Source organism: Sapajus apella, unplaced genomic scaffold, assembly GCF_009761245.1.
Source record: "Sapajus apella isolate SASKATOON/1434 unplaced genomic scaffold, GSC_monkey_1.0 scaffold29, whole genome shotgun sequence".
Classification (NCBI taxonomy): Eukaryota; Metazoa; Chordata; class Mammalia; order Primates; family Cebidae; genus Sapajus; species Sapajus apella.
The window spans coordinates 24,982,829-24,998,094 of record NW_022436969.1 but is presented as its reverse complement, the minus strand read 5'-3'; the positions used below and the strand labels follow the sequence as shown (position 1 = coordinate 24,998,094).

At 38.5% G+C, this 15,266-nt stretch overlaps 1 long non-coding RNA gene and 1 other non-coding gene across 2 annotated transcripts; one reads left to right on the top strand and one right to left on the bottom strand.

The window, feature by feature from the left end:
- Positions 1 to 2,068: 2,068 nt before the first annotated feature.
- LOC116561326 lies at positions 2,069 to 13,727 on the top strand. Its single transcript, XR_004273393.1, has 3 exons — positions 2,069 to 2,145; positions 5,051 to 5,055; positions 13,716 to 13,727. It is a non-coding gene; the product is annotated as an uncharacterized LOC116561326 (long non-coding RNA).
- LOC116561620 lies at positions 13,140 to 13,278 on the bottom strand. The gene has a single exon (XR_004273518.1). It is a non-coding gene; the product is annotated as a U4 spliceosomal RNA (small nuclear RNA).
- Positions 13,728 to 15,266: the final 1,539 nt, after the last annotated feature.

Genomic DNA, 15,266 nt, shown 5'->3' with positions numbered 1-15,266 from the left:
TGCAGGTTTGCGAGTTTATGTGTCTGTGTCTGGGGTTATGCACTTATATATACAGTGGCAAAATGTGATTTTGTATATTTGTCTGGGGTACTGTGTTTGTATATATTCTTAAACCTGGAATGCTTTCATTTTATTTTCTTGCTTGGTATGGAACTAGTGAAAGCAGATAACCTTGTTTTGTTTCTGATATTAGATACTAAAAATCCAGTTTTTTGCCATCAAAATTATGTAGGGGGCTTTTCATGCATGGCTTATAGCAGGCTGAGGAAGTTGTCTTTTTTTCATAGTATGTTTTGGTTGTTTATCATGAATGAGTATTGAATTTCATGCAATGCTTTTATGCATCAATTGAGATGATTGTCATTTTTTCATCATTTTTATATAGTGCAGCCTGGTGTATTATTACATTGATGATTTTCATATGTTGAACCATCCTTCCCTTCCAGGAATAAATATCACTTGGTTATATTAAATAATACCTTTTTCTTTATTATTTTGTTTTATTTTATTTTATTTTACTTTTGATACAGGGCTGTTACCCAGGCTGGAGATTAGTAGCACGATATTGACTCACTGTAACCTCTGCCTCCGAGGCTCAAGTGAATAATGCTTTTAATATGTTCTTCACCATGGTTTGCTGGTGTTTATATGTGGATTTCTGCACTGGCAATCATAATGGGTATTAGTGCTATTTTGTTTGTTCTCCCTAGACATTTCACACCTGCTTGAGAGACTTGCCGTGCTCTTCCTGAAACCTCAGTTATGTGCTTAATAAGCTTTTTCATACTCTTTTGGTGTGTGTGCCACATAGCTATCAATATCACCATCAGTACCACACCTTTTCAGGTGACCATAGCAACTGGCACTATAAACAGGGTGTCTGCGTGTTGATCACCACATCATAGGTTTGTTTTCCCTTGTCTGGGTTGCTAACCTGCTCTATTGCTTGATGGCCAGCATCCACTTTGAGGTGGTGCTGACTATTCTGTGTCATATTATTGAGGCATATTAAGTATCAGTTCTGCCGAGATGGCCAAGGTAAATAGATGGCCAAGGTTAACATTTTGCATAATTCCTTGACCTTTATGAGGAGGAGTGTTGGACTGAAGCTCTCCTTAATGTGGTTCTGGGTTGGACGTTTTGACTGAGGTTTATCTGTATATTTTAAAGTAAAGCTGTGACTGATACTGGGCTTGAGACTTGATCTGTTGGTCTGAAGGTGGGAGCTGGTGGTGAGATTTTATTCATTTCTAGTTTTGGGACCATCAGATGGTCATTCCTAAAGGAACAGTCATTTGAAAAAGAAATAAAGAGAAAAGAGGATAGGAAAGCTGCCATTAGATGTTATCCTGAAATCTGCATTCACCATGACCTTTAAGTACCTCTGCTGCTCCTGCTGCTGTCCATGCCTCTAACACAACAAAGGCCCTGATCTTCTGGGTTATCCAGTACAACTTCTGTGGCATCTCTATAGCACAGTAAAGGGGTTAGTTTAAATCGGAATGAAGCCTGATATCACTAAACTACATAAAGCATCTGTGGCCATGCAGGAGTGATAATGGTCATGTGAAATTTTCTGGAGGAAAAAGAAATTATACAAATTACAGCAGAGAGGTCCCTTCCCTCTCCAAAGTATTACCAGTGACCAGAAAACAAAACAGAAAGGAAAGGTAATAAGCTTTTTGTTGTTTTCTTCTTTCCAACAAAAAGCTTAAATAAAAGTGCATAATTTTGAACCATTGGAAATACAAAATATACTAATAGAATTTGAGAAAATGTATCGCCCTTGAATTGATTGATTAAAAACACGTAACCAACTGGGAATAGAAGAAAACTACATCAACATAGGAAAAGGCATTTATGAAAAGCCCACAGGTAACATACTGAATAGCAACACTGAAAGCTTTTTAAGATTAGGAACAAGGCAAGGATACTCACTCTCATTTCTTCTATTCAATATACTACCACAAATCCTAGCCAGACAGTTAGACAAGAAAAAGATATAAATGACATCTATATGGAACAGGAAAAAGTATAATTATCTCTTTTCTAAGATGATAAAAATTATCTGTGTTTAAGCTCAGAGTCATAAGGAAAATGAGCACTCAGACAAAGGATTTCTCAGCAAGGCAAATTTACTTCTGTGTAAAGGCAAGCCCCTCACATTGCCATGAAAGCAGCACATAGAACAAAGGAGAAAGCAAATTGTTATTCCTGATGCAAATCCTGCCTTTGTGCCCTTTCCCCATTGGCTGGGGTTGGACCATATAGTCTGAACTAGACCCAATTGGCTGGACATTTAAACTTTTTCTCAGACTGTGATACCCTGCTCTTTGCCAGCTAAAACTAACTCTCCTTTTCCCTTACTAAAACTGTTCAGGCTTTATGTTAGTTTCTTGAGCCAGACAGACTCTATCTTGGTTTCTTCATTTTACTAACCTTCTCTCCATTAAGTATGTAACTATAGTATAAAGCAAGGTCAGGCTGACACTGGGCACCAAGGAATGCCTTTGTTGATAAGAGGCTGAGTTAAGTGGTATCAGCAGAGCCTGGAAATGCAGATGCAGTGAGCACCCAGAGCCCCCTTATGTCTAAGTTGTATGTCTTCCATGACAGCTGTGCTCCTCACACCTGGCAGTGTTTTATTTCTTATGTATCAGTTTTCCTTTTTAACTTTTTGCTCACTCTGCCTTTGTGAAAACTTTGTTTCAGCTAGGTTTCCCCCTTCCTCTTAAAACTAGTGTAAAAAAAACCGCCTAACTTTTTCTTCAGGGCAGAGAGAATTGGGGGTGTTAGCCACTCTCAGTTGCTGGCTTAATAAAGGACTCATAATTCAATCTCAGAGTGTGGTGCATTCCTTGAGTCGCTAGGGTACAACAAGATAAGGTGTGCTATAGCTGGCCTAGAGCCAGAACCTGAGCAACACCATTTTATAAGACAAAGCTGTGTTTCCAAAAAGTAAGTTTTAACGGCTGCCCCATTCTCCTAGTAATAACTGCTTCTGTAAATAAAACTGCTAGTTTGCTCTGAAAAATGCCCACTATGTAAAGCCGCTTACCTTTTCTTATCAGTAACTGCCAGAATTGCTGGCCTTTGCTTATCAGCAATTGGCAGAATAAGCAGCCCAAACTAATGCCATCTTGGCCCCTGCAGCTTGTAATAAGTAACTAAGTTCTGTGATTTCCACCACTACCCAGACAATGTGTAAACTAACATTTATCTTGACTTCTGCAAACCACTTAAGTAACAATTGGAGTGACAAAAGTCCCCTAGCCCTTGGAATGTCCGGAGACCCCCACCCTCATCTCTGCCCAGGAGGTGATTTACGGAATCCCCTGGCCCTCGGAATGTTTGAATCCCTTCAGCCCCACACCCGCACCTCACCCTCTCGGTCCTAAAACCAGGATGTGGTTTTTCAGCTTAAAAACTCCTCTCTCCCTGAGCCCGGGGCCACAGGTTGGAGAGACGTGAGTCCTCTGTGGCTGCCGGCAATAAAAGACCCTGCAATTTGGCATACTTTTGTCTTGGTGTAATTTTTAATCTCGCATCCAATACTTCAAAGGTAGGCAGGTAAGGGAGAGAGGGGAGAGGGAGAAGGAGTCATCTGCAGTGAGCTAGAGGGCCAGTCTTTATCCAAATAAGGAAAGGAATTATGAGCTGGTGCTGGTAATGCCACTGGTGCTGTGGCCTGCTTGGGCATGTAGTAAAAGCAGAAAGAAGGAAAGAAAAAGAAAGAGGACAGGGGTACTGGGTATTAAAGAATGTGGTTGTTTGAAGAGAAACCTTGCCATATCTCACATATGGATTCAATTTCTAAAACTTAAAACTAATACATTCATCCTATGTATGTGGGATTGGTTCCAAGAATCCCCCCAATCCAAAATTTATGGATACTCAATTCCCTTATATAAAATGGCACAATATTTGCATATTATCTATGCATATCCTCCTACATACTTTAAATCATCTCTAGATTACTTCTAATGACTAATACAATGTTAAGTCCTACGTAAATAGTTGCTATAATGTATTGTTTAAGGAATAATGTGAAGCTATCTGTTTTATTTTGTGAATATATTTGATCTGTGGTTGGTTTAATCTATGTATGTAGAATCCAGAAATATGGAGGGTCAACTGTATATGACTTCAGCAAAGTCGTAGAATACAAAATCACCACAAAGAAATCATTTTTGTTTCTGTATACTGTCAGTGAGTAATCAGAATTGGAAATTAAGAAAACTATTCCATTTAAAATAGCATAACAAATGCTTGAGAATAAACATAACCAAGAAAGCAAAACAATGAAAACTACAAAGAATTGATAAAAAAAAAAACTAATGAGATAAAAATAAACAGAAAGATGTCTGTGATATTGAGAAATATATATCTGGCTTTTGTCCCATTACCTGGCCCAGAACTCCTAAAATACTTGAAATATCCAAAATGATGTGATGATGTGTCATTTGTGTGTTAATGAAAGGACTGATAGCTGGGGGCTCCTGCATAGCCTCTGGATGGGGCTGATCATTGCGGGGGGTGGGGGAGGGTGCGGAGGGGGAGGAACCAAAACCAATCATGTAATTAGGTGGTTGGAATGTTCAGCCTCACCCTTCCTCTCCCTGGAGGGGAGAAGGGCTGAGTGTTAAGTTTATCGCCAATTGCTTTGTAATGACAACACCATAAAAACCCAGAAGGACTGCTTTTGGGGAACTTTTGGATATGTAAACATATGGGGTTTATAGAGTGTTGATACACAAACACAGGTCATAGAAGTTCCATGCCCCTTTCCGTATATCGTACCCTATACATCTCTTCCATCTGGGTGTACATCTATATTTTTGTAATATCCTTTATAATAAATGGGTAAATGTAAGTCGTGTTTTTTTGAGTTAAACTTGAGGAGGTGGCCATTGGAACCCAAATTTAAAGTGACTTAGTCAGAATTTGCAGCAACCTAAGCTTATAGCTAGTATATGAAGCAGGGACAATCTTGTGAGGCTGAGATCTTAACCTGCAGGATCTGATGCTAAGGAGGAAAATAAAGTTAAAGACAGAGTTGGAATGGAATAAGTAATAGTTAACATGAGGACTAGGTCATTAAGAAAAATCATAGTAATCAAAAATAAGTAACCCTTCCCAGCTTAGCCCAACTAACTGCAGCTGCAAATTTATCTCACAGCCCACATTCCTGGCTAGCCATAAAACCTGTATATTTAGAGAAAATAGAGGCAAAGCAGACCTGGTACCATCCTTTCTCTACATAGATAAGAGAACCAGAGCATATCTTTAGGTCTGCAGCCTGCACATACTTCTGCAATTCCTGTTCTTGTGGTCTCCTTGAGTGTCCTCCTGAACCTCTCAACCTCCTACCTGCAAGGTTATAGAATCAAATGACCATGAAGCTCACTATTGTAAAACATGATTTACTGTCTTTGTCCAAAACCTGCCTGCCTTGTTTTCCTGCCTCCAATCGTATAAAAGCAATGTGTTCTATTTGTTCAGGGCTGGCGGCCATTACAGGCAGTAAGGCCACCTGGTCAGTTGGAGCTCCAATAAAGAAATTTTCTCGTGTCTCTTGGTCTTTCTGCTCTTCTTGGCTTGAATTCCCACAACAATGCTATCTCAAGCTAGTGTTGGAAATCAGTTGAATTAGGGGACACCTGCTGGTGTATGCTGGAGAATCCCTTGCAAAATTATTTGTTTCTTGTGTGTAGAAGAAGCCAATATATCTGGTCACACATCCGTGTTAATTGTTCTACGAGAGTAGGAACAATTAATATTGGCTTTTTTTCTATATTCTCAGAGAATCCAATGTTCACAGACTGGATGACTTAACATTGTTAAAATGTCTATACCACCCAAAGTGATCTACAGATTTAATGCAATCTGTACCAAAATTTTAATGGATTTTTTTGCAAAAATAGAAGAAAATTCTAAAATTTACATAGAAGTTTTATGAACCTTTCATGTCTGAAACATGAAATCTTGATAGGAAAGTACAAAGCTGGGTCTTCACAATTCCTGAAACAGAAACATGATAGGAAGCAGCAGTAGTCAAGATGGCCCATTACTTGACCAAAGACAGATAGGTAGACCAATGGAGCAGAATAGAGAACCTGAATATAAATGTAGTGCATATTTGGCTAAATGATCTTAGACAAAGGTGCCAAGGCTGCACAATGAAGCCAGGACAATCTTTTCAAACAATGATATTGAGAAAACTGGATATACACCTGCAGAAAAATGAAGTCTGATCAGTAATTTACACCACAAATACATATTCACTAAAAGTGAAATAAAGACCTGAATGGAAGATGTAAAACTGTAAAATTCCTTGAAAAAAACATAAGGGAAAAGTATCAAAATGTTAGATTTGCAGTGATATATTGCATATGACACCAACAGTATAGGAAACAAAAGCAAAAGAAAAGTGGGATTGCATCAAAGTTAACAGACGTACGCTGAAGGAAATCTTCAACGTGGTGAAAATGCACTCTTCAGAATGGGACAAAATATATGCAAATCATATATGTGATATGGATTTAATATTCTCAATGTAAAAAGAACTATAGGAACTCCAATAACTCAACAAAAATAAAATAACCTGATTTTAAAAATGGGCAAATGTCCTGAATGCACAGTTCTACAAATAACACATGCAAATGACAATATACTCTCACCATCACAAATGATAAGATAAATGCAAATTGAAAGTATAGTGAGCCATTTCCTCACACCCATTAGAATCTCCAACATCAAAAGAACAGAAAATGACAAGTGTTGGTGAAGCTGCAGTTATTAGAATGCTTGTGCATTTTTGGTGTAGTCATTTTGGAAAATGGGGTTAAGCATGTCAGAAAATTTAAAACAGTGTTAAAATATGGTCCAGTAATTTCACTTCTGGGTGTACATCCAAAATAATGTACAATAGCATCTTGAAGGGAAGAGAAGGAAATTTTGTCACTTGGTTCAACATGGATTAACCTTGAGGACCTCAGACTGAGTGAAATAAGGGAGGAGTAAAAGAATAAATACTGTATGATTCCCCTCATGAACTCTGCGAAGTACTCAAAAGGCAAACAGAACATAGCAAGGTTGTTGCTGATGGCTGTAGAATGGGACTGGAGTTGGCAGGGAGGTAGAAGCAGTGTTTAGTGGATATAAACTTAGACTTTTTCAAGTTAAAATTTTAGAAATCTCTTGCACAACCATGTGAATATGCTTAACACTGTTGACCTGAACACTTAAAAATGGTTATGGTAAATTCAATATTAAGTTTTTACCACAATAAAAAATAATAAATTAGAAAACCTTTTACATTAAAAGAAATATTGAACAGAAGTACTCTATGATCCATCGGTTTCTATCTAGGTATAAAGAGAAATAGAAACATGTTCACACAAAACTTTGAACACGAATGTTTTAGAAACATTATTCATGATAGCCGAAAGGTAGAACCCAAATAATCTATCATCTAATGCATGGTACAAAATATGTATTAATAATGCCCACACAATCAAATACAATTCCACCATAGATCCAAATAAAGTACTGGAACATGCTGTATCAGGTATGTCTCTTAAAAAAAAAAAAAAACTGTAGTAAGTGAAAGCTAGTTATAAGTACCTCACATGTTATGATTCCATTCACACGGAAGTTCAGAATAGGGAATATGTACAGAGAGCAGGTAGATTACTGGTTGTCTGGGGTTGGATGTTGCGGGAGGAAGATGGCAGGATAGATGAATGGATACTTAAAGGGTACATGGGCTTATCATGCAGGTGATGAAAATTAACTGGTGATGATTACATGTATCTGTGAGAATAGCAAAAACTGGTGAATTCTATACTTTAAATGGGTATATTGTATAAAATGTACATGTTTGAATAAAATGGTTAACATAAGTAAATGCAGTAGGTCTTTTGTTACAATTTGTGAAGAGAATCAAACTGCCAAGTTTATCTAAATTTATAAAACTTGTAACTGTTTTTCACTGAGAATGGAAATCAGTTGCCTTGGAGATCCAGACTTTAGCATTTCAAAATTCTCTAGGGATATCCCCAATGACTAATCTAAAATTAATTTCTTAAAAAAATGCACACCTAACAATTTCAATAAACCCATCTTATAGGTGGTAGTTGGTCTGAGAAGGGGTCTGGAGCCCTGGATAGGGGAGCAGGGATCAAATGTCTCACCAGAACCAAAGTGCCAAATATGCATGTTTGAGGATGGGATTAGTGGAAGCCTCCACATTGTCAGTGGTCAAAGATAAAAATGGAGCTAGACTCCTTACTAGATATGGTGATGTCACTGTTAAGTGTTTATGTTTCTAAACAAAGGTGACAGTCCTATTAGTGGCCTTGCAGCCTTAGGTCAAGCCCCTGATCCTGGAGGACATCAGACTCCTGTTTCAGTGTGGCCACACTTCTTGCTGTGGATGAGGGGGTCATTTCATGTGGAAGCTATGTCTAGGATTCTCTGCTCACGGCTGTGCCCTGCATTTAGAAGATGTGGGGAGACACCAGTGTCTGACTTCAAGTTCTGAACTAGTCCTTCTTAAATTCAAATGCCCCTGCCAGGGACAGATTCTGAGGATTGCTGAATCTAGGTCAGCTTAGGCACATGACCTCCCACAACTGTCACTCCTGTCATAGAGGCCAGAATTATAGGAACTGTTTATTCAGATGCACCACCCAGAAGGGGTGATGGAATGAACCCACAAAGGCATATTGATATCATTGCTTGTTCCCGTGGTCACTTGTCACTGTGTTTCACTTGCCCCTAATGAGCTCTGGTGTCTCTCTGTCACAGCTCTGTTGTGCTGTGACCTGCACCAGCTGATAAAATCCTAGGGAAGAAATCAGGATACCCAGGAATCCTAGAAATGTGAAATAGTGTGTGTGGCCAGACATTCCCAAACAGAGGCGATGGAACTGGTTGGAACCTTCAGGAAATGGCTGTGGCCAGGGAACCTGCACCTTCTCACGGTCCATTACAAAGTTTGTCAACTCTTTTCCTGAGTGGTTGTACCATTTACATTCCCATCAGCTTGCAGGAGTGACCTAGTTTTTCTCATCCTCAGCAGCACATGTTTTTGCCACTATTTTTTGGTTTAGCTGTTCTGAAAGATTTGCAACAAAATCCCATTGGGGTTTGCATCAGAACTTCACAGAGACTAATGATGTTAAACATATTTTCATGTGTTTATTTGACATCTGTATGTTCTCTGGAATAACTCATATATTTTGCCTATTATCCACTTGGATTTTTTTTTCATGGTTGCATTTTGTGAGCTCTTTACGTATTCTAGATACTAGTCCTCTGCTGTATGTGCAGTTTGAAAATATTTTTATCCATTAAGTAGCTTGATTTTGTCATCTTAACCAGATGTTTTACAGAGCTATTTTGAAAAATGATTTCTAAAGTTTTTATATAAGATTTTCTATTTCAACCATTTTAAGTTTACTATTCCATGGCGTTTGTTATATTTATAATGTTGTTAAACCATTACCACTATTTATGTCCAATTTTTTTTATCATTCCAAACAAAAACTCTACCTATTAAGCAAAAATCCGCATTTGCTTCTTTTCTGTCTTAATGAATTTTGCCTTTTCTAAATATTTTACATCAGTAGAATCCTACAATATTAGTGCTGTTTATTTGTGGTGTCATTCACTTAAGTTTCTAGGGTTCATTTGTGATGTTGTAGCTTGTATCAAAATTTCATTCACCTTTGTGGTAGAACAAAATTTTGTTGATATGCCCTGCATTTTTTTCTCCATTGACTTCTTTACTAATGGACATTTAGGTGGTTCTTTTTTGGGGGTATTATGAATATTGATAATATGAATTTGTGTATACATGCATTTTTTCAGCACTTGGTTTTAGTTATTTTGGAAAATTACCTAGGAATGGAGTTGCTAAGTCATCTGTTAATTCTATGCTTAGCATTCAGAGGTACCTCCAAGTATTTTCCACAGCAGCTGAACAATTCTACATTCCCAGCAGCAAGAGGGAAGTGCTCTAATATCTCCACATCCTTGCCAACATTTATTTTCCTTTCGCTTTTAAAATTCTAGCCATTGCAGTCAGTTTGAAGTGGTGCATCACAGTGGTTTTGATTGGCATTTTCATAATACCCCATGACATTGAATTCCTTATATGTGCTTGTTGACCATTTGAACATCTTAAGAGAAATGTCTGTTTTAGTACTTGTGTTTTTGTTGTTGAGTTGTAAGGAGTTTTCATATATTGTAGATATATGAAATAAATACATACTGTTATCAAGTATGTAATTTGTTAGTACTTTTTCTGGATGCGTAGTTGTCTTATTACTTCCTTGGTAATGTTCTTGTAATCACAAAGATTTTTTAATAAATGTTAATGAAGTCCATGTATCTTTTTTCTTTGTTTCTTGGGCTTTTGGTTCCATATCAATGAGTCCATTACCAAATCCAAGTTCATGAAGTTTTGAAATTGGAAAATGTCAATTTGCCAATTTTGTTGATTTTCTTCACTATTTTATGTATTTGGGGCCCCTTACATTTCCTTATCAATATGAAAAATATCTTTCTATTTCTGTAAACGTGGTACTGAAATTTGATAGGGATTTCATTGAATCTATAAACTGAATTGGAAGTATTGACATCTTAAGAGTTTAAAAATTTGTATTGACATAGATGTTTTTCTGCTTAGGTCTTTTTATTTACTTTCACAATGTTTCATTTATGTCATTGTACAGGTCTTCAATTTCCTTCATTAAATTTGTTTTTAGGTATTTTATTCATTGGAGTTCTATTATATACAGAATTAGTAATTTTCTTATCAGATTGTTTGTTGCAGTTATGGTCTGTGGCTGATTTGGGGAATGGAAAGACTCCCTGACAGAAGAGGCCAGGACAAACAAGCAGGGCTCTGTTGCCTGCAAGATTAACTGCTGGTTTGTCTTTGCAGAGCTCCACACAGAACATAGTCAAAGAACTGATGGACACTTCAACTCCCTGGGTGAGGGGCAGGTGTACCGTGCTGTCAACAATAACCATTGCTGCCTCGCGTGGGGTATGAGTGTAGAGACGGTCTCTATAATCAGCGCCCAGACATGGCTGAGAAGGCCTTCTGCCAGGACTCCACCTTGATGACTCACAGGACTTTGCCTGGGCTTTCCCTATTTAGTTTTAATCCAAGAGACTCTGGGTCTGTTTCCTTCCTTCAGCCCCACCATTTCACTCCAGTGCTGTTCAGGTGTAAAATCAACTTTCACGTATTTGCAAGAATATCTGGGCAAATTATTTATATTTTACTTTCACTTCATGTTATGAACATGAGTGTTTTTGCATTTTGTTAGGGCTCATTGTTTTAATCAGCCCTCCTTTGTCCCACTGAGTGTGGAAATAAATCAGCGCTAAATCTGGATGAGACCTGCAGGTGGATTCCATCAGGCAGGCATGGTGAGGCAGCAGGAGGAGCCTCTGGTGCCCACCTTCCAGAGCTGCCACCTCTTTTATGTCCTCATCTTCCTTCCTGTGCACCTACAGAGTGTTCACCCCCACCCCACAGGTCTTGTACCTCCTGCTCAAACGGTGAGTGCTCCATCCCTCCATAGCAGAAGGGGGGCTCAGCCACCTATTATCTGTGTCTTAGGAAAGTCCCTTCACATTTGTGGGTTTCAGTTTGCTTCACTGGAACCTGTGGTTCTAAGAAGTCTAACATGATAAGATTGTTTCAAGAACTAAATGATATAAACTATGGAGAATACTTCAGACTTGGCCTTGTGGAAAGCACTGCTGAGAGAATAGAGTGGTTATTTATATTATAAAACTATTAAAAACTCTAGAAAGCTATAATGAAATATAAGACTATAACAATATCAAAGTTAAGATATAGACAGTAATAGAATTAATCTACTCATCTATTTGCATTTTCCCAGATTAATTTTCTTCTCATTTGTGTGTGTGTGTGCCTGGGTGCTGTGCAATTTTATTGCATGTATAGGTTTACCTATCAGAAGATTCACTCGTTTTCCTATTATAACCACATCCACTTCTCTCCTCTCCACCATATCCACTTTGATTCTGATTCTTTGAAACCACTAATTTATATTTCTGCAAATTTGCCCTTCCAATATTGTTATATAAATGAAATCATAACCTGTGCACCCTTTTGTAATTGGCCCTTTTCCTTCAAGATAATTCCTTGGAGATTCATCTACATTGGTTTATGTTTTAGTTTGTTCCTTTTGCTATTGCTAAGGGTTTTCATGGTGTGGATGTCATCATGAAATATTATGTGTACCCCTTCACTCATTCAAGAACATTGTTGTTTTCAGTCATTGTCTGGCTATTATGACCAAAAGTGATGTGTACATTCATGTACCAGGTTTTGTGTGAATAAATGTTTTCATTACTCTGGAAAATATGTCCAGGATGAAATTCCCAGGTCATATGATAGTTACAAGTTTAAAATTAATAGAAAATAGCACTTTGTTATCCAGAGTGACTTTGATTTTACATTCCCATCATAAATGAATTTCTGTTTTTTCAAATCCTCTTAGCCATACAGACTGAAGTATATTGCTATCACATTGTTTTAACATACGTTTCTCTAAAGGATAATAATATTGAACCTCGTCTAATGTTCTCATATGACATCTGCATATTATCTCTGATGAAATGTTTATTCATGTCTACATGATTTCTAATTGTATTTGTTGTCTTGCAAGTTTTGAGAGTTCTGTTTATATTCTGGTTACTAGCTCACATATGTAATAAGTAAGATTTTTTCCACAAAAAAAAGCATTTGCAAAGATTTCCTTTCATCTATTGCTTGACTTATTTATTCCGTTTATTTTTTTTATAATTGGAACAATAACAATTCTTCAAAATGTAAAAGAAAACTGAATCTTTCTAGAGTGCTGGACATGGTAAGGGTGTGTGGAACCCTATTTAACTTAGACTGAGGGATGGAGACTTGCAGACCTTTTTGCACACACAGTGGCGTCCTTGTTGTCACAGCTGGAGGAGGAGCCTGATGCAGATTTAAACCACAGGGAGATGATTGGCAAAGTAACCATCTCCTTTTGTGTTGAAATGTCATGGCTTAGAAAGCAAATGTGGAGTAATGTCTTTAGGATGACCATCTCTTGCATGTTTAATATTCACTTATTAGACTGAAAGAGTACTTATTTATACCCCAGTAACTTTCTTTTTTTGTTTTTCAATTAGCAATAATCAGGTCTTGGATAAACCTCATTGGCTATGATACTGCCACTGCACAAAGCTAACCCAGTCACTTTCTATTAATATACAAATTAATTCATCTAAGTAGTTAATATGTTGATTTCTGAGAAGATGTTAGGAGCTGACTGTACATATACATAATAAGTATGATGTAACAAATGCTTTTATTGGGCAGCTGATACTATGTGCTTGCATGGTACTGGAGCTAAAAATTGAGTAAAATATAATACTTTCTTCACAGAGCAAATATACTAATTGGAGATTTAATCACAAGTATTCTTCATCACTTTTGTGTGCTTGTAACCGGATCCGCTGCAGGTTCTTGGCCTCCCTCAGACTGAAGAACGGGAAGGGGGGCCTCGGCATCGTGGTGAATGTTACAGCTCAAATAGGACTCATGGACCCAAACAATGTGCAGTAGTGCAGTTTATTAGGCAGAGAAAAAGGACAGCTTCCACTGAGTGGATGGTGACCAGGAGGGGGTGCCCCTCCAGGCTGGGACTGCTAGAGCTTTGACCCCTGAGTTATTTTCTCCCCATTCATGCTCTCGTCCAATGAGAGGGGTTCTTTCAAACTTCCCCTTGATTAATTGATCTTTGAATCCTTTACTGGATTGGCTACTGTTTTACAACCCTGCGTCAGTGAGCTTCTACCTCCAAGGGCCAGAGGTGGGAAAGGTTCCTGCCTTTAAACAAAGTCCCTAAGAGCCAGCGGCGGGAAAAATGGAAATAAAGACCCCTAGCAGGTCCTGATCTGGAAACAAAGCCCCCAGCTGACCTGGAAGTCCCTTTAACACAGTCCCTCATGCCCATCACCTAGCAAGTAAGGAAGGAGTACTTTTTTACATTTATTTTTTGAATGGTGGTAGAGATAAGTATTGAGGAGGGGCTCTTACTCCAGGCTGGGGAGGAGGAGGCTAGGTTGGTGGGAAGTAGAGGCGAGGGGACGCTTCCTGAAGGAAGTGATTAATGAAATGGGGAGGTGGTGGAAGTTGGCTGGGTAAGGAAGAGGGTGGAACAGACCTCCAGAGACCTGGAGTCTGACACCGAAAACAGAATGTTTATTTTAGGAGTTAGCACAAGATTCTGTGTCACAAAAACATTCCTTTCACCTGGGAAGTTAGGATGGAAACCATAAATTTCATGCTGTTGGAGACCAACAGAGGGAGAAAGCACATTTCACTCACTTTACTGGATTCCCTGGAACATAGATCCTAATAAAGATTTCAGATGCACACACTTAGTGCTTTCCAGAAGGTGCTCTGTAGAACACAAGAGACTCAAGATATTAACAAATGTCATCTGTTAAATAGGTCCCAAGGTTAAATAAGTTCAGACATTGCAAATGTCCATTGTGAACCTTAGCAGGGAAACTTGGCAGTGTTCTAGACTGGGTAGCTTTCCACTTGAGCATATTCAGAAATAAGCTCTCAGAAAATACTCTGGGAAATGCCACATCAACACTCATGTAGCATGGATGCTCCCTGGCTCTTATAACAAGTCTGGATCTCCCTGAATATCCACTGCTATCCTGAGAGATTAACAAAGCTGGAGACAGCCTGAAGGATAGGCAGCCATCAGTGCAATTAATGATGGAAATACTCAAAAATGGAAAGTGAAAGTTGGCTGGGTGTTGTGGCTCATGCTTATAATCAGCACTTTGGGAGGCTGAGGCAGGTGGATCTCTTGAGGCCAGGAGTTCGAGACCAGCCTGGCCAACATGGTGAAACCCCATCTGTACTAAAAATACAAAAATTAACCAGGCATTATGGTAGGTGCCTGTAATCCAGCTACTCAGTAAACTGAGGCAGGAGAATCACTTGAACCTGGGAGGCAGAGATTGCAGTGAGCCAAGATCATGCCACTGCACTCCAGCCTGGGGTAGCAGAGTGAGACTCAATCTCAAAAAAATAAAAAAAAAGACAGTGAAAGTTGTACAGGTGACTGATTTTCAACAGGGTGGGTGAAAGGGGCAATGTAGAGGACAGTGTGGAGATCATAGGGGTCAGCTCTGTTGCTCTGTGTATGAGG